The sequence below is a fragment of the Bos grunniens genome, chromosome 20, assembly GCF_055505025.1.
Source record: "Bos grunniens cultivar Pamir isolate PY7600 chromosome 20, Bosgru_T2T1.0, whole genome shotgun sequence".
In the NCBI taxonomy this organism is placed as follows: domain Eukaryota; kingdom Metazoa; phylum Chordata; class Mammalia; order Artiodactyla; family Bovidae; genus Bos; species Bos grunniens.
In genome coordinates, this window is record NC_141184.1 from 12,827,367 (window position 1) to 12,847,195 (window position 19,829).

A 19,829-nucleotide genomic window follows, 5' to 3' on the forward strand; every position below is an offset into this window, starting at 1 on the left:
TGAACTGAACTGAATAGACACTATTAGAAACCACAGTGGCTCAGCAGTAAAGAATCCACCTGCAATGCAGGGGCTGCAGGAGATTTAGGTTCAATCCCTGGATCTGGAAAATCCCCTGGAGGAGGAAATCGCAACCCACTCCAGTATTCTTGCCTGGGAAATCCCATGGACAGAGAGGGGGCTATAGTCCATGGGTCACAAAAGAGTCAGACATGACAGAGACTAAACAACAAACAGAAACTAGGAAATGTGTGACAATATCTACAGTTGCCATAATGAAATCTCTTTATAAATCTGTAGCTGTGGGATTTACACTTTTCTCATTATTGTGATTTAATTCTTTATATATACAATTGCTTTAACCAATATGATTTGACCTAAATCAAGTAAAATTTAGCTATGAAATACTGAGGGATTTTCAAATCTTAGTTAGTGATAGAATTAATGCCACAGAGGAAGATGTTTCTGTTCTGAGGTTTTTAAAAAACAAAACAACATTCAAATGTTATAGAGAAAAGACAATTGGGCAATGCTCTTCCAGAATGGTGATATGGACTCCATGGACCCACTCACTGGTGCACCAACCATGACTGGTGAAAATTACTTTTTGAAAAACAAAAAATCATTTAAAATGTTAGGAAATTGTACCAAAGAAATATACCAAGGAAATGTTGTTGTTGTTGTTCAGTCACTAGGTCATGTTCGAATCTTTGCCACCCCATGGATTATAGGATACCAGGCTTCTCTGTCTTCCACTATCTCCCAGAGTTTGCTCAAACTCATACCCATTGATTCAGTGATGCTATCTAACCATCTGATACTCTGCCACCTCCTTCTCCTTTTGCCTTCAATCTTTCCCAGCATCATGGTCTTTTCCAGGGAGAGGGCTGTTTGGATCAGGTGGCCAAAAGATTGGAGTTTCAACTTCAGCATCAGTCCCTCCAATGAATATTCAGGGTTGATTTCTTTTTGGATTGACTGCTTTGATTTCCTTGCAGCCCAAAAGACTCTCAAGAGTCCTCTTCAGTACCACAGTTGAAAGCCTTGAGCCACTAAATTTTGGTAAGAATATTACGAATCCATGGCACTTGAGCTACAACCCACCCCACCCATTCAGCTCAACATAATGGAAGCTCTGTCTCAGGTGGGTGCACCCAAGAAGATGGGGATCTCTCTCCCTGCAACTGCCAATCAATGCCTACAGTATCTTCCTGGCAGGGGCAGGCCACCAGGACTGTGTTGCAGAGGGTGAATTCCAAGTTGCAGAGGCTGAATTCCAAGTAAGGGTGGATAAGAGGTCAAGGCCTTTTTCCACCAAGACCCATGCAGAGGGCAAAGACTCTAGCTCAAGTGCAATAGGCTAAAAATATAGGAGCTCCCACCACCCTCATCTCAGTCTACTCATAGGTCAGAGTTCCCACACCAAGGAAGGCAAACTAACAAGATCAGAAGGCCCTGCCCCTACCCAGCACTCTGCTCTTGAAGCAGGGTGTCCTTGGAGAGAAGCATTTTTGTCCCTGCCTTCAGCTCTGGAACCATGACTCAGAGATTTTGCCAAACAGCAGAGAGCTCTGAAGTTCTCCCCCAAAGAAAACTGACTTTATTTGAAACTGAGTATGGGAAAGCAGAAGTTACGGGCACTGAAAAACAATGGAAATTTTTGGTGGTAAGCAATCAAGACGGTTCCAAAATCATTGTGGATGATGACAGCAGCCATGAAATTAAAAAACGCCTGCTCCTCGAAAGAAAAGCTATGACAAACCTAGACAACACATTTAAAAAGCAGAGACATCACTTTGCTGACAAATGTCTGTCTAGTCAAAGCTATGGATTTTCCATAGTCATAAATGGATGTGAGAGTTGGACCATAAAGAAGGCTGAAGGCCAAAGAATTGATGCTTTCGAACTGTGGTGTTGGTGGGCTACAGCCCACACGGTTGCAGAGAATCTGACACAGCTTAGTGACTGAACAACAACAAGCTCTAGATAAAACACCATAAAATCCTTAAAATAGTGAGAAAAAAAATCATTAAAGGAATTAAAATACTACACTAAAATATTCACTTAGTGTTAAAAAAGACAGACAATCACATTCACTAATGCAAGCGGACACTGGACAACCCTAACACTAAAAATATGAAAAACAATTAATAAGAAGATACTTCTACCAAACTGGCCCAAGATCCCAATTAACTCAAGGATCTCTTTACAGTAGTAAGAAAAGTCCTTTATGGGTTTATCCTTAAGAGGAAAACCTACTGATGATTCTCTTCTTCCTTGCCACCAAAGAGATAATGTAATTATGTAAATTTCTCACAGTGACCCACTAACTGATGAGCAATGGATGTGGAATTCTTAAATAGGAAGTAAATAAACTGACTCAAAGCTGTGATGGTATAAAGTCTACGTGAGCTTGCTCATACAAGATTCAGAATATCTCCCTTTGGCATACTTCACATGTCTGAAAATATGCTGCAATTTTCAGGGACAGGAAATTAGTTCAAGTACTTTTTTTTTTTTTTAATTTGTACTTATATATTCTTTTTCATATTCTTTTCTACTGTGGTTTGTTACAGGATACTGAATAGAGTTCCCTGTGCTATACAGTAGGACCTTGTTTATCCAGCCTATAGATATAAAGTTAGCCTCTGAAAATCCCTAACAGTCCATGGGGCCACAAAAAGTCAGACACAACTGAGCCACTGAAGTGAACACCTAAAGGCCATTCCTTCCGTCCTCAACCCTCCCACCCCCTTGGCAACTATAAGTCTGTTCTCTATGTCTGTGTAGCTCATGTACTTTTATGAAAAGATCGATCTATTCAAAGGCAGGTAGTGTCCTGAAGTTCTAATTGTTTTAGAGAAAAGGGGGCAATCGTCTCTCTTTTGGAATGCTGAATGACCTCGATTGGTACTGTAATCCCCACAGAGCTTTTGAACAGATGAATGGAAATTACCACGTTTCTCCCAGCTTAGACATAACCAAAATCCCTTCTTGGAGTCATCAGTAAGGAATTTGCTTCATAACTGAACCTGTGGTTTCTGGGCTCTCTGCCAATGGCAGGAATGAATAAGGACTAGGATAAACACAAGCAAGAAAAAAGGAAGGTGTTTTGCATCTGAATTTATGTCTCTCTCTTAATCTCTATCTTCTAGTTCTTATCTATATATAGAAGACAAAAGTATTTCTAAAATCTGAATGCATGAGAGGAACATCTCTGAATTCATGGCTTAAGCAGATTGTTATGTAAATGTTACAGGTTAATAAAATCAGATGTCCAAAGTAAATGATTTCTATTACCACTAACCCATGGTTGCTGCTGCTGCTGCTAAGTCATGTCCGACTCTGTGCGACCCCATAGACGGCAGCCCACCAGGCTCCACCATCCCTGGGATTTTCCAGGCTAGAACACTGGAGTGGGTTGCCATTTCCTTCCCCAACGCATGAAAAGTGAAAAATGAAAGTGAAGTTGCTCACTCATGTTCAACTCTTAGCGACCCCATGAGCTGCAGCCCAACAGGCTCTTCTGTCCACGGGATTTTCCAGGCAAGAGTACTGGAGTGGGGTGCCATTGAAGATTCCCTTATTCAAACCTACTTGTGGACTTTTATCTCAGTTTCTTTTCTGCAACACACTTCCTAGTGTATAAGGAGCTTACTGGAATATTGAAGGAAAAAAGCAACTTCACTGTACTCGTTTCTATGAGCATGACTTTATGGGAAATTCTGCCTAGCAAGGAATTTTCTTTCAATTTTCACCGAAATGGCAAATCAAACTGCTCTTCAGACCTACTGCAACTCCCTTTACTATTTCACAGTTCTCGTTCCAGCTTCATTTGAAAATGTGATTTTTTATTTTTTTAGTGGTCAGAGAAAACCTAACTCTGGTTTTTAAATAAAAGCACCAAGAATGATGAAAATTTGGGCAGATCAAAGAAGAATTAGAAAAGTTTAATTGGAAAAATGATTGATCAAGCTTTGAAAAACTCATTATAACTTGGCTGTCTCAGTTTTTCTAGTTTTGTTAGTTTTTCTTTATTTCCACTAAAATTCACTTAATTTAGTGGAAATTTATTAATTTTTCTTTTTTAAAATTTTTGTGGTAGATAAACATCTATAAATGGAGGAGCACACTTTGTACTTATCCGTACTCTGTGCGTGTTATGCTTCCTGTAGATTCATGTCTTTCATCAGTTTTGGAAAATTCTCCAATCATTATTGTTTTTCTTATTCCCTGTAGTCTCTTCTTTCCATTCACGCTTCAGGAATATGTAAGCGTAACTCATTCCGTTCACCATGTCTCTTTGTTTTGTTTTGAATAAAGTCAAAATTCTTTGTTAAAGTGCATTTATTTACTTTATTAAAGTAAGCTACATCTTAATTATTAATTAACACAATTTAGAAGTGACAAATCACAAGTACCTTGCTGACCGTAGTAACTTCCTATGCTTCAACATTTCCCAATTTATGGCTCAGATGGTAAAGAATCTGCCTTCTATGCAGGAGACCTGGGTTCGATCCCTGGGTCGGGAAGATCCCCTGGAGAAGGGAATGGCTACCCATTCCAGTATTCTTGCCTGGAGAATTCCACGGACAGAGGAACCTGGCAGGCTACAGTCCATGGGTTTGCAAAGAATCAGACACAACCTAGCAACTAACTTTCACTTTCATTGTAGTATACTTTACACACAATAAAATTTATGTATTTCAAGTGGAAACAAATGAATTCCATAAATGTGTTCAATCATGTAACCAATGCCACAATTTTGCTGTTGTTCAGTTGCTCAGCTGCACTGGACTCTCTGCAACCCCATGGACTGCCCCACACCAGGCTTCCCTGTCCTTCACTATCTCCTGGAGAGGATACACAGTGTCTCCTTGAGTTTCCTTGTTTTGGTCAGCATTCAATCAATACCTCCTTCCCCACACCCTAGTCAATCACCAACCTGAATTCTATCAATATCATTTTGTCTGTTCAAGAATGTCATCAAGGGACTTCCCTGGTAGTCCAGTGACAAGACTCCAAGCTCCCAAGGAAGGGGCCCAGGTTCAATCCTTGGTCAGGGAACTAGATCCCACATGCCGCAACTAAGAGTTCAAATGTTGTAACTAAAAAAGAGGCCATGTGCCACAACTACGGCCCGGTGCAGCCAAACACACACATATCTTAAAAACAATTCCATCAAAGAAGCAGAATCATAGTCTCCCCACTTCTCTGTCCAAATTCTCTTGTTTAGAGTATTGTCAGGGGCATTGATCTTGGCAGGATTTTTTTTTTTTTTTTGGGATCTGTCTGCTCAAGAAAGGGAGACAAAAGCAGAAATAAATAAATAGGACTATATCAAATTAAGAAAGTTTTGCATAGTGACAGAAACCAGCAACAAAATGAAAAGGCAACCTACTGAACGGGAGAAGATATTTGCAAATTATACTTCTGATAAGGGGTTAGTATCTAAATAATATAAAGAACTCACATGACTCAATATCAAAGAAGAAGAAAAAAGAAAACAATCCAACTGAAAAAATGAACAGAGGACCTAAATAGACTTTTTTTCCATAAAAGAAATACAGATGACCAACAGACACGTGGTAAGGTGCTTAACACAACTAGTCATCAGGGAAATACAATCAAAAGCACATTGAGATATCACCTCACACTTAGCAGAATATCTATTATCAAATAGACAACAAGGAAGTCTTGGTGAGGATGTGGAGAAAAGGAAACTCATGTGCACTGCTGGTGGGGATGTAAATTTTTGCAGTTCCTATGGAAAGCCGCATGGAGCTTCCTCAAAAAGACTGAAATTAAAACTACCATATAATCCAACAATTCCAATTCTGAATATTTTCCTGCAGAAAAAAAAAACACAAACACTAATTCAAAAAGATACACACACCTCAATGTTCACTGCAGCCTTATTTATTATTGCCAAGAAATGGAAGAAACCAAAAGGCTCATCGGCAGGTGAGTGGACACTGAAGATGTGGTACAGACACACAATGGAATATTACTTGGCCATAACAAAGAGGGAAACTTGGCCATTTTCAACAGCATGGATGGATGTAGACCTATTATGCTAAGTGAGATAAGTCAAACAAAGACTAATACCACATGATTCCACGCACATGTGGAGTCTACAAGACAAAGCAAAACCATCACAGACTCATAGATACAGATACTCTGGTGGCTGCTAGAAGGGAGGGGAGGTAGAGGTTGGGTCAAACAGGTGAAGAAGATTCAGGTTCACACCACCAGTTATAAAAATAAATAAGTCACTCAGACAGAACACACAGCACAGGGGGTAAAGTCGATACTGTAACATCTCTGTGTGCTGAGGGATGGTAACTGGACTTGTGCTGATCAATTCACAATGTGTATAATGTTGAATATGGTACACCAGAAATTAAATATTGTATGTCGACTATACTTCAATTAAAAAATAAAGTCAGAATTATGTCCAGAAGATTCATCCATATTGTTGTATAAATCAGTACAGTAGTTTGTTTCTTTTTATAGTTGAATAGTATTCCATTCTCAGAGAAGGCAATGGCACCCCACTCAGTACTCTTGCCTGGAAAATCCCGTGGACAGAGGAGCCTGGTAGGCTGCAGTCTATGGGGTCGCTAGGAGTCGGACACAACTGAGCGACTTCACTTTCACTTTTTACTTTCATGCATTGGAGAAGGAAATGGCAACCCACTCCAGTGTTCTTGCCTGGAGAATCCCAGGGACCGGGGAGCCTGGTGGGCTACCATCTATGGGGTTGCACAGAGTCGGACATGACTGAAGCGACTTAGCAGCAGCAGCAGCAGTATTCCATTCTATGAATATACCACAGTTGGTTTATCCACATTCATTCCATACGCATGCAAGTGCAAGTGTTAGCAGCTCGGTCACACCTAACTCTTTTTGACCCCACCAACTGTAGCCCACCTGGTTCCTCTGTCCATGGAATTCTCCAGGCAACACTACTGGAGTGGGCAGCTATTCCCTTCTCCGGGGGAGCTTCCCGACCCAGGAATTGAACCCAGATCTCCTGCACTGCAGGCAGATTCTTTACCATCTGAGCCACCAGGGAAGCCCCATCCATACATACCAGTAATCTACATTGTTACATTATGGTAGCTCAGACGGTAAAGAACCTGCCTGCATGCACTGGGATGACCCAGAGAGATGGTATGGGGAGAGAGGTGGGAGAGGGGTTCAGGATGGGGAACACGTGTACACCCATGGTGGATTCATGTTGATGTATGGCAAAACCTATACAATATAGTAAAGTAAGAAAATAATAATAAAAATAGTAAAAAAAAAAAAAAAAAAAGAACCTGCCTGCAATGCAGGAGACCTAGGCTCAATCTACAGGTCTGGAAGATCCATTGGAGAAGGGAATGGCTACCCATTCCAGTATTCTTCCCTGAAGAATTCCACGGACAGAGGCACCTAGTGGGCTTACAGTCCATGGGGTTGCAAAGAGTCCGACATGACTGAGTGACTAGCACTTTCACTTTCATTATGAAATTATATATCTTCAGTATAAGATATGATATACAAAAATTTGGTAACCTCTAACTGGCTTCTCTCACTCCAGTCTCCAGGACATCCGCACTGCCAAGTTAAATTTCCCCTTCAATATGACAATCTTCTATTAAACTTTGCCCTAGTCCACTGCTGAATATGAGCCCTTTTCCTTCCTAGTTTTACTTCATGTGATGCATCAGTTACTAGTTTGTGTTATGGTTCCTTAGCTACTTATCTAATTTCAACTACTAGACTCTAAGCTGCTTGAGGTCAGGATCCAAATGAGATTGGGATCTATCTAAATGCTTGCGCACAGCATTTAGCCAACAGGTGCTAGGAGATGGGGCATGGCCTAAAAATGACTGCTAACCAGAGAAATAAACAAGTGAATTCCTTCACTCACAATTAGCTTCAGCGACTCCCCATTTTGCAGCTGGTTGCGGGAAACCTTAGACATCTAGCTCCAACCTAGCTCTCTAGCTGAATACACATGATTTGTCATACATAATACCTCTTCTCCAATTAAATTAGTGTGTCTGCTGAGTTCCATGCCTTTTTCTATGATGTTTTTCCTGTCTGGTAGGAAACATACACACACACACACTCCTGTCATTATTCTCCCCACCTCCTGAACAAAAGTTAGAATTCCAAGGTTCCTGTTTCCACAGGAATCTTCTATGCTGAAGAATTGCTTTCAAATTATGGTGCTGGAGAAGATTCTTGAGAATCCCTTGGACGGCAAGGAAATCAAACCAGTCAATCCCAAAGGAAATCAACCCTGGATACTTATTGGAAGGACTGATGCTGAAGTTGAAGCTCCGATACTTTGGTCACCTGATAAGAAAAGCCAACTCATTGGAAAAGAAAGACCCTGATGCTAGGAAAGATGGAGGGAAGGAGAAGGGGGCGACAGAGGATGAGATGGTTGGATGGCATCACTGACTCAATGGACATGAGTTTGAGCAAACTCAGGGAGATAGTGAAAGACAGGGAAGCCTGGCATGCTACAGTTCATGGGGTCACAAAGAGCGGGACACACATCGAGTCAACACCACCACCATCCCCCATTGACACATCTTTGTCAGCTGGGACCACACAAGTAAGCAGTTTCAAATGGTGTCCAGTAGGGGGAGGTGTGCCCATAATCTCCCACAAATTCCAATGCTTTTTTTTGTAGCCCTGGAAATTTTAATCAGATACCCTGCAGGAGGTCCCCGAAACCCACTTCAGTATTCTTGCCTAGAGAATCCCATGGACAGAGGAACCTGGCCGGCTACAGTCCATAGGGTCACAAAGAGTCAGACACGACTGAAATGGCTTAGCACACATGTACGGAGATTTTAAGGAGGCCGTATGTTTACAGAAACTTTTCGCTGGTTAAAGAAATAAATAAACAACAGTTCATCCACCCCCTTCCTCAAACACTCACGATCTGTGAGTAATCTCCAGGAACCAAAACCCAGTAACAGACACACTAACAACAAAGACTAAACCATTTGATGATTTTTAATCTCTGTGATTTAAAACACAACCAATTCATTTTTCCAAATTACATCTAGAGGATCTCACTTCATTTGCATTCTCACTTTTTTTTTAAAAAAATCAATAAAATGTATCCACAGATTGAGTGTTGAGTCTATGTGGTTTAATCAGGAACCAGTTTTGCCTTTCATAAGCAGAGATTAGCTAATATGAAAAAAAATAACAATTCTGTACTGCCCACTTCATCCCCATCTCCACCCATTTCTTCCCTCCATCTATTAATAGATTTTTATTTTTATTTTTGGTTCCACTGGTCTTCACTACTATACTTGAGCTTTCTCTAGTTGCTGGGTGAGGGCTTCTCATTGTGGTGGCTTCTCCTGTTGCAGAGCACAGCATCTAGAGCTTATGGGCTCAGTGGTTGTGGCCCATGGGCTTAGTCGCTCCATGGCATGTATGATCTTCCTGGACCAGGGATCAAACCCATGTCCTCTGCATAAGCAGGTAGACTCTTAACCACTGGACCACCAGGGAACTGCCAATAGATTTTTAAAGTATGTTTTATACCTGTTTACCAAATGGCAGTTATTTTTTACATGCTAGATTTAAGATACCTCAGGATTGAGCTGACTCAAGTGTTAATCATTGATTCGTGCTGATCACAAACCAGAAGCAAATTGTCATCATGAAATACACTAACCATGTCACATCTCAGGGAACAAGAGATGGCCCAGACCGTTCTCATGCTGGGGCACATGGGTCTCACAGAGAATGAATAATGTTCAGTATTTCATACGTTTATAAATTAATGAAGCTGGAAGAGAAGAGATCAATGCAGTTCATAGATGAGAAACATAAGATCTGGAGAGATCCAAGTGACCTTTCCAAGACACCATAGCCAATAGCTCAGTTGGTAAAGAATTCACCTGCAATGTGGGAGACCTGGGTTTGATCCCTGGGTTGGGAAGATCCCCTGGAGAAGGGAACAGCTGCCCACTCCAGTATCCTGGCCTGGAGAATTCAATGGACTGCATGGTCCATAGGGTCACAAAGAGACAGACACGACTGAATGACTTTCACTTTCACAGCCAGTTAGTGATGAAATAGAGACTAGAATCTGACCCTTTGGACCAGTTTCCTGTAGGACGCTTTTCATCCATCAGATCAGATCAGATTAGTCGCTCACTCGTGTCCGACAATTTGCGACCCCATGAATCGCAGCACGCCAGGCCTCCCTGTCCATCACCAACTCCCGGAGTTCAGTCAGACTCACGTCCATCAAGTCAGTGATGCCATCCAGCCATCTCATCCTCCGTCATCCCCTTCTCCTCCTGCCCCCAATCCTTCCCAGCATCAGAGTCTTTTCCAATGAGTCAGCTCTTCGCATGAGGTGGCCAAAGTACTGGAGTTTCAGCTTTAGCATCATTCCTTCCAAAGAAATCCCAGGGCTGATCTCCTTCAGAATGGACTGGTTGGATCTCCTTGCAGTCCAAGGGACTCTCAAGAGTCTTCTCCAACACAAAAGTTCAAAGGCATCAATTCTTCAGCGCTCAGCCTTCTTCACAGTCCAACTCTCACATCCATACATGACCACAGGAAACACCATTTGTTGTTATTCTTGCAGTGCCAGCAAGAGATGATATCTTAAAAGGATCTTTTTTTGTGCCCAGAACATTTAAAGATATACTAGGAGGGCAATGCAAACACCGGTTGGCTTGAATAACTCCTCTCTAAGGAGCCAGCCAGGCTTTCAGCTCAAGGCTGTCACATTAGCACCTTTTTTAACAAAGTGTTCATGAGAAGGATCATCAAGAAAGAAACAAAATCCATCTTTAGTGTCTATTGCAATGTTAGCACACGTTGTATTCACTTCTGTAATTGTTTACTGAGTAGGGTAAAAGCCAGGGTGTGTTGTTATACTAAGAAGTTATTTGTCCCTTGAATCTAAAGATTTTGCCTACAGCTCACATTAAATCAGAGGTAGGATGTAAATGCTAAGTGTTGTTAGTCACTCAGTAATGTCTGACACTTTTGTGACCCCATGGACTGTAGCCCACCAGGCTCCTCGGTGCATAGGATTTCCCAGACAAGAATACTGGAGTGGGTTGCCATTTCCTTCTTCAGGGCATCTTCCCAACCCAGGGATAGAACCCAGGTCTCCTGCATTGCAGGCAGATTCTTTACTGTCTGAGCCACCAGGGAAGAATAACAATGACACTTGAAGCTTATAATAATTTTCAGGGTAGATCTCAAAGCACTTGGCAAATATTCATTACATTTCAACACAGTATGATGTCCAAGAAGCATCAGCTTGTGTTTTCCTTTTCGTAAGTCAGAGAAACGGAAAATAATTGCGTTTCAAAAATCCGTTTTGTTTTTAAGCCTAACACTTTTATTTTTAATCATGCTTAATTTTGTAAATTACCTCAAATTCTCTCAGCGATAAAGTTTACATAAATTCTAATTGAATAAATAAAGGGATTGACTTCATCAGGATCAGAACTTGAAAGTCCTGGGCTCATTCAGAAGAACCACTAGCTTTTCTGGCTTCATGTTATAAAATTCACACAAAGAACTCTCACAATACATAATCTGAAATGCCAGGGGTGGAACGTATAAAGCAACTCACTATTGAATTACAGCAACTTTAAAAAATTATTGAAGCTAAAATTCTTCCCTAAACTGTCTTTATTAAAAATTAATCCAGGAATTCAGGTTTGGAGATGAGGTAGGAGGATGGGTGGGAGGAAACGAGAGAAGGAGGAAAAGCAAAGACTGTTTAAATATGTATGATTTTTATTTGAAATCAGAGAAAAGATTCCCCACTTTGAAAACCTGAAGTGTCATGATAATTAAGTGCATCAGATATTTTGTATTTTATCTGATGGGTTTTGACTTCAAAGGAGCTTAGAGGGCAAAGTGTCAGTCAACATAGGGCTTTCATTGCAGCCCCCCCTGAAGTCTTCAACCTCATCACAGAAGGTTCAGCACAGTTCTTCCCAACACAGCACCCTGGGGACAGTTTCTCCAGTCTAAAATGGTCAATGAGACCACTGACAGAGTCCCTGGAAAAGTTTCTAAAAGAGGGACTGACTCAGCTAGTAAAGGCGCTTTTGGTTGCTTCCCTCTATGCTTCCTTATTCCTGCCTGGAATGGGGACATGATCGCTGGAGTGCCAGCAGTCATTTTGTATCTAGAGGTAAACATTGAGAAACGAGGCCCCACTCTGCAGGTGGTAGAAGAAAAAGGAACCCACACACCTGATAACAATGTTGATGCCATAACCACTCTGAGCTGCTTGCCTTGGGATTTTACATAATAGACAGCCTCTTACTTGAGTTTTCCACTATTTATTCGCTAATACAGCCGGCTCCATGACCTTTAGAGTCTCACTTTCAGTTCAATCACTCAGTTGTGTCCAACTCTTTGTGACCCCATGGACTGCAGCATGCCAGGCTTCGCTGTTCATCACCAACTCCTGGAGCCATTTCATCCTCTGTTGTCCCCTTCTCCCACCTTCAATCTTTCCCAGCATCAGGGTCTTTTCCAATGAGTCAGCTGTTTGCATCAGGTGGCTAAAGGATTGGAGTTTCAGCTTCAGCATCAGTCCTTCCAATGAATATTCAGGACTGATTTCCTTTATGATTGACTGGTTTGATCTCCTTGCAGTCCAAGAGACTCTCAAGAGTATTCTCCAACACAACAGTTAAAAACATCAATTCTTTGGCATTCAGCTTTATATGAGAGTCTAACTTTACTTCCTTTTTAAAACTGCCTTCATTTCTTGAGGAAGTATGTCAGTCATACTTTCCTTGACCTTTTAGACTAGATCCACTAAGGCCTCAATGTCACAACTCCAGAGGATACCCTATGTACTGTGGGCCAGCGGACACCGAGCACCTAGACTCCCACCTGGACTGCAGTGTGAATAGGGTCCACTGGGCCCTGTGGTCCAGGCTGCCCTTGCTTTCACTAAATCCACTGATTACCTTTTGATCTTCCTGGGGTGTTATCCTCAGGGAGATCAATAAAAGGGTGACTTTAGATTCAAATACTGAGCCAACCATTGCTAACAGCTAACCATTAGCCAACATTGCTAACCATTGCTAAATCTGTAGGTTTATGGAGCTAATTTAGATCAATTTTCTCAATCTTGCATGCCATGGACCACTTTAGCAGGTAAATGAATATCATGATCCATCTACTGTCCGTCTTTCCACAGAAAAGAAGAAAAGAAGGAAGATTCAGCACATTGAATTGAGAGTTACTATTATTATTATTATTTTTACTATTATTGACCACAAAACAAGAAGAAATATAGCAAAGCTATTTCCCAACTGAAACAAAGCAATGATAATAACAATAACAATTAATAATATTTACTGGAACACAGCTTGCTTTGTGTGTCACTGTTCCACATCCTTCACATGCATTAACTCCTTCCACTGTCATAACAACCCTAGGAAATAGGGATGATGATGACGACGATACTGAATTTGCAGAGAGAGAAACTGAGGCACAGAAAGCTGAAGTGATTTGCCTGCAATCTTGCAGTTGTTAAGTGGTGGAGTCAAAATGTGCACCAAGGTCAATCTGAGCCCCGAACACATGCAAGTAACCACCACACCACATTGCTCCCAGTAATTTAAAACTGTTGGCCATGTATTACCATGAACACTGATACTGCAGGCCCCATGAGGGAAGGGGTTTTGCGTTTTATTCACTGCTTTATGCCCAGTGCCAACAACACTATTTGGCATATAATTGGTACTCAAGTAATTCTTTAATAAGTGAACAAATAACTGAATGAATGAATGAGGAGAAGTTTACAGGACCGCTGACAGGGTTATGTGATTATGGCTTAAGACCTGCAAATTCCCCAGTGATTCAGCGGTTAGGACTCAGTACTTTCACGGCCACAGCAGGGATTGGATCCCTGGTCAGGGAACTAAGATCCCACAAGCTGCTCAGTGCAGCCAAAGAGATAAACAAAATTGCTATGAGGCATTTCAGGGGGCTTTCCTAGTGGTCCAGTGGCTAAGACTCTGTGCTCCCAATACAGGGGGCCCAAGTTCAATTCCAGGGCAGGGAACTAGATCCCACGTGCTGCAACTAAGACCAAGTGCAATCAAACAAATAAGTATTTTACAAAATTGCTTCTTGTAATTTCTGTGAGCAGACCTTTCCAAGGAGAAACCCATTCATGACAAGTCATGTGGAATGCCGGGATATGTCATCTTCAGATACTAACAAATATTAACATCCAACCACCTGTAGGAAATCATAATGATACCTTATGATGGGGAAGGTTCATAGAATGTGATGTATCTTCATTTACACCACCTTCTTTAGTCCTTATCACATCCTATAAGGATTTAGCTCCACTTTACAGGCGACAAGTGAATGAGTGAAAGTCACTCACTCATGTCCAACTCATGGAATTCCCCAGGCCAGAATACTGGAGTGGGTAGCCATTCCCTTCTCCAGGGGATCTTCCCAACCCAGGGATTGAACCCAGGTCTCTCGCATTGCAGGCAGATTATTTACCAGCTGAGCCACAAGGGAAGCACACAGGCAACAAAGCTGAGGTTCTAGGTAACAGCCAGAATCCAGCCTCCTGCCCCCTCAGCCACCTTCACACCAGGCATTTATCCTGGGGTGTCCTGCCCTCTGTGGGGTCAGATGTCCCTTGACCGCTCACATTCCACCACCCCATCCCCTTCACAAGCATAGGCCTGCACGGACAGCTCTCCTTGACCCATAGTCTAGCCTCTCATCTTGGTGTTCCAAATATCCATTGCTGAGTTTTAATATAAGGTTGGTGCAAAAGTAATTGCGGTTTTGCATTGTTGAACTTTGCTGTTTGATATTGGAATACATTCTTAAAAAAAAAAATCTGGCTATGTTATACATCTTTTTAATGCACATTTCTCGCTTTATGCTTTTTTGCTGACATTACTTGCTATTTACTTTATGCTTATTTTAGACTAGGGAATTGATGTTAGACAAAAAACAAAGTCAAGCACTTTTCTTATTTGACTTCAAAATGGGTCATAAAACAGCAGCAACAACTCACAACATCCACAGTGCATTCGGCCCAGGAACTGCTAACGACGGTACACTGCAGTGATGGTTCAAGAAGTTTTGCAAAGGAGACAAGAATCTTGACGATAAGGAGCAGAGTGGCCAGCCCTATTCTTCCAGCCATCAGAAGTTGTCAACGACAAACTGAGAGCGATCATCGAAGCTGATCCTCTTACTACTACACACGAAGTTGCTGAAGAACTCAATGTGGACCATTCTACAGTCATTTGGCGTTTGAAGCGAATTGGAAAGGTAAAAAAGCTTGACAAGTGGGTGCCTCATGAGCTGACGACAAATCAAAAAGATTGGCTTTTTGAAGTGCCATCTTCTCATTCTACGCAGCAACAACAAACCATTTCTTGATTGGATTCTGATGTGCGACAAAAAGTGGGTTTTATATGACAACCAGTGATGACCAGCTCAGTGGTGGGGCCAAGAAGAAGCTCCAAAGCACTTCCCAAAGCCAAATTTGCACCAGAAAATGGTCATGGTCACTGTCTGGTGGTCTGCTGCTGATCCTCTTCAGCTTTCTGATCCCCATTGAAACATTACATCTGAGAAGTGTGCTCAGGAAATCAGTGAGATGCACCCAAAACCGCAACACCTGTAGCCAGCATTGATCAACAGAATGGACCCAATTCTTCTCCATGGCAACGTCACCCACGTGTCACACAACCAACGCTTCAAAAGTTGAACAAGTTGGGCTACGGAGTTTTGCCTTCCCACCACACTCCCCTGACCTCTCACCAACCGACTACCACTTCTTCAAGCATGTAGACAACATCTTGCAGGGAAAATGCTTCCCCAACCAGCAAGAAGCAGAGAATGCCTTCCCAGAGTTCAACAAATCCCGAGGCTCGGATTTGTACATTACAGGGATAAACCAATTTATTTCTTGTTGGCAGAAGTGTGTTGATTGTAATGGTTCCTTTTTTGATGAATAAAGATGTGTTTGAGCCTAGTTACAGTGATTTAAAATTCACATTTCAAAACCGCGATTACTTTTGCACCAACCAAATAAACCACTTCAAAACCTAACATCGTAAGTAACAATTGACTGTTAAGTCTCACGGCTCTGTGAGTTGAGTGGGATGAGTGGTTCTTGCTCAGCGTCTCTCATGAAGCTGCAGCCTCATACCATGTTAGCTGGGGGCTACAGTTGCCCCAGGACTCGCTGGGCCAGATGTCTTCTGAGGTCCACTCACACAGGCCACCGCGACCATGGCTCAGCTGGGCTACTGACCTACATGAGCCTCTCCGCGTGACTTGGACTTCCCTGAGTCTGGTGGCCGGGTCTCCAGGGAGCACTACAGCTGTGAGCATTTCCAAGGGCAGGAAGCAGAAGCTGCCAGGCCAGTGAAGGTCTATGCTTTGAACTGCGACAGCAGGATTCCACAGCCACTGATGGAATCAGTGGGAATCAGCAGGATTCCGCAGCCACAGGGCCCAGCCCGATTCCCAGGGTGTGGTGAAATACACTGCCCCTCTTGATGGGAAGCAGGAAGGTTACCCCTCACCAAAATGCATGTGGGACGGGCCATGCTGCGGTAGTCAGCCATTTTTGGAACACATGATCCACCACGCACAGCTGTGTCGTTAACTTGCAATGAAGCTATCCAGCTGCTGATAAATTTCCATTTTCACACTGTTATTCTGTGCTTAATTGGGCACAGAGTAATATTCAATTTATTCCTCCTAACATTTGCCAAGGTTACATTTGCAGCCTGAACTGTTATCAGTCCATACCCTTTTATACCTTCAAAGGCTATTCTCTTTTTTTTTAACCTGAACTTTTTATTTTTTATTGGGGTATGGCCATGAATTTGAGCAAACTCCAGGAGATAGTGGAGAACAGAGGAGCCTGAGGGGCTATAGTCCATGGGGTCACAAAGAGTCCGACACAACTTGGTGACTGAACAAAACAGTAGCTGATTTACAATATTGTGATGGTTTCAGGTGAACAGCCAAGGGACTCAGCCAAACATATACATGTATCCATTCTCCCCCAAACTTCTCTCCTCTCCCATCCAGACTAAAGACTCTTCTAATTCAAACAGGTAATTAAGCCCAATGACAAAAGCATCTCCAGGAGGAAGGTGTGACTGAAGCTGCTACTGTTTGATTGACATTCAAGACCATCCTGTCTGCCCAGGGCAGTTCCCAGCCTCTGAAGAATCAGGCAAGAATAGATAACTAGATTGGTTCAAATCCACCACAATTGTGAAAACTTTTGTTTTTTGACCGATCTTAGTTTTTGATTTCTCCTTCCTTTAGGTTGACTTTCCTGATTTCCCTGCCGCGTGGGTGTAACCTGTTTTTCTTTGAACCTCTGGAACTCTTCACCTGCTGCCACTTGGGACTCTCACCTGGTCTACCTGGGCTCATAGTCCTGTTGCTGCTGCCGCTGCTGCTGCTAAGTCACTTCAGTCGTGTCCAACTCTGTGCAACCCCACGGACGGCAGCCCACCAGGCTCCCCCGTCCCTGGGATTCTCCAGGCAAGAACATTGGAGTGGGTTGCCATTTCCTTCTCTAATGGATGAAAATGAAAAGTGAAAGGGAAGTCGCTCAGTCGTGTCCGACTCCTAGCGACTCCATGGACTGCAGCCTACCAGGCCCCTCCGTCCATGGGATTTTCCAGGCAAGAGTACTGGAGTGGGGTGCCATTGCCTTCTCTGATAGTCCTGTTGAGACTCATCTAATTCCCTTCCTTTACCTTTGCATTTATCCCTTACACAGCTGATGACTCCCTCACCGTACGAGTCCTCATGTGTTGAATTGGATTGCACCTTCAGGAATGTTGTCCTCATTGTTCTGTCATTCACATTCACCCATTCATCCACTCATTAACCCAACAAATAGTGACCAGGCATAATCCCCTGCTAAACCAAAAGAAGGTTTTAATATAGCTCTGCATTTAAATATTCCCACTTCCACAAGCAAAACGACCTTACCAGTGGAGACAAACACCAAGTGTCACATGTTTACTTCAGTTTTAGCTCCTTAAAGACCCAAAGATATGTCTCCTGGTACCAGACCAAGGACTGTCCATGAAGACACAAGTGAAGCATCTATAGGAGCCTGGTCTTCGTCATCTACTCAGCATGCCAGTGGCACCCAAGCCTGGAACAGGCTCTCAAACATTGCCTCTTCTCTTCATGTTGACAAACGTGGGGGCTTTCTTGGTGACTCTATCTGATTCTGTGCTTGTTCTATCCACACGGAGCTGGAGTGACCCATCTGTCCACACTCTCCATTCAGCTCCTAACCTTTCCACTCCTTGATTGGTCTTTGCTGCTTTCTTACAGGTCTGTCTTCCCACCAGGAAAAGGACCAGGAAGAGGAGTTCCAGGCCTTTCAAGGAAGACAGTCGAAAATGTCCAAGTCAAGGTGGGATGAGATCTTCCAATGCAGAGGCAAGTTATTTAGCCACACTATGTCTCTGTTGCCTCAAGTGAAAATGGCAGCAGAGGCAGTCCCTATTTCAATGAGATACTGTGACACACATTGCAGCTGAGCCTGGTGCCTAAGAAGCAGCTCATGGATGTGATGTTTTCTTGCCATTGCTGGATTATTGGTGTCTTGGGTCATGTTTCAGCAAAGTCACAGTTTCAGCCAAATCCACAAGGGAATGGGAGTTGAGGCAGGGGCAATCATCGTCAAGGGCACAGAGCTTCTTGGGGGAAAGAATTTCCTGGCACTGCCCTTGCTCTTCGTTGACAGGCAAATCAGCTCCAGCAGATCGAGAGTAGTTCTCCAAGAAGAGTAGCAGGTGTTGAGCCTTGAGAAACAAAAGCATAATGGAGATGGGAGAGCACGCAGGGACGCAGAGGGGACCCGAGGGTCTGGGCGAGCCCGGCAGGTGCATCTAGCTGACTCCCGCAAAGCGTTTCCTGCAATTCTTGTCTTTGATTTTCCTTCTCATTCTACAGCCCCTTTCTCAGTCCTACATTCCAGCTCATTTCACAACCTACAGACCGTTCATTCATTAGGCAAATACGCACTGAGTCCCATTACAAGCAAGCACCATTCAAGACCTGGGAATATGTCACTGAACAAAATGGGCAAGAATCCATGCTCTCATAGAAATATCTGGTGGTGGCAAATTTTACCACCAATTTTAAAAGTAGATCTGATTTTTAGAAATAGGCAAAGAATCAGAAGAGGTGATTAACCGCATAATAGCGATTTTTACCCAAAGTAAGGTGCAATTATAAATTAATCAGACTAATTTTCTCCTAAGCCTATTAAACTAATCTTTCCCAGGCTACAATTTTCATAGAACTTTTTAAAAATTATACTTTTTTATTACATAGGTACATAATCACACAGCTGAAAACTTGGGAAATGAAAAAGTAAATTAATCATCTATAATTCCACTGGCTTAACACAACTACTCTTTGGGGGAGGATTTTCTTCCTTTCCTTTACATTTACTTTCAATTCAGTTCTATTCAGCCACTCAGTTGTGTCTGACTGAGACCCTATGAATTGGCTTCCCTGTCTATCACCAACTCCCTAGGCTTGCTCAAACTCATGTCCATCAAGTCGGTGATGCCATCCAACTATATTATCCTCTGTCATCCCCTTTTCCTCCTGCCTTCAATCTTTTCCAGCATCAGGGTCTTTTCAAATGAGTCAACTCTTCACATCAGGTGGCCAAAGATTGGAGCTTCAGCTTTAGCATCAGTCCTTCCAATGAATATTCAGGACTGATTTCCTTTAGGATGGACTTGTTTGAACTCCTT

At 42.6% G+C, this 19,829-nt stretch overlaps 2 long non-coding RNA genes across 4 annotated transcripts in view; one reads left to right on the forward strand and one right to left on the reverse strand.

The window, feature by feature from the left end:
* Nucleotides 1-16,809, reverse strand: part of LOC147350104 (uncharacterized) — a 28,974-nt gene extending 12,165 nt beyond the window's left edge. The window contains exon 1 of one of the 3 annotated variants that reach the window (XR_015149171.1): nt 15,077-16,809. This is a non-coding gene — a long non-coding RNA (uncharacterized LOC147350104). The remainder of the gene's footprint in view (nt 1-15,076) is intronic. The other 2 variants (XR_015149169.1, XR_015149170.1) reach the window with 2 other exon arrangements.
* LOC147350105 (uncharacterized) lies at nt 14,564-17,558 on the forward strand. The gene is made up of 3 exons (XR_015149172.1): nt 14,564-14,817; nt 17,142-17,263; nt 17,359-17,558. It is a non-coding gene; the product is annotated as an uncharacterized LOC147350105 (long non-coding RNA).
* Nucleotides 17,559-19,829: the final 2,271 nt, after the last annotated feature.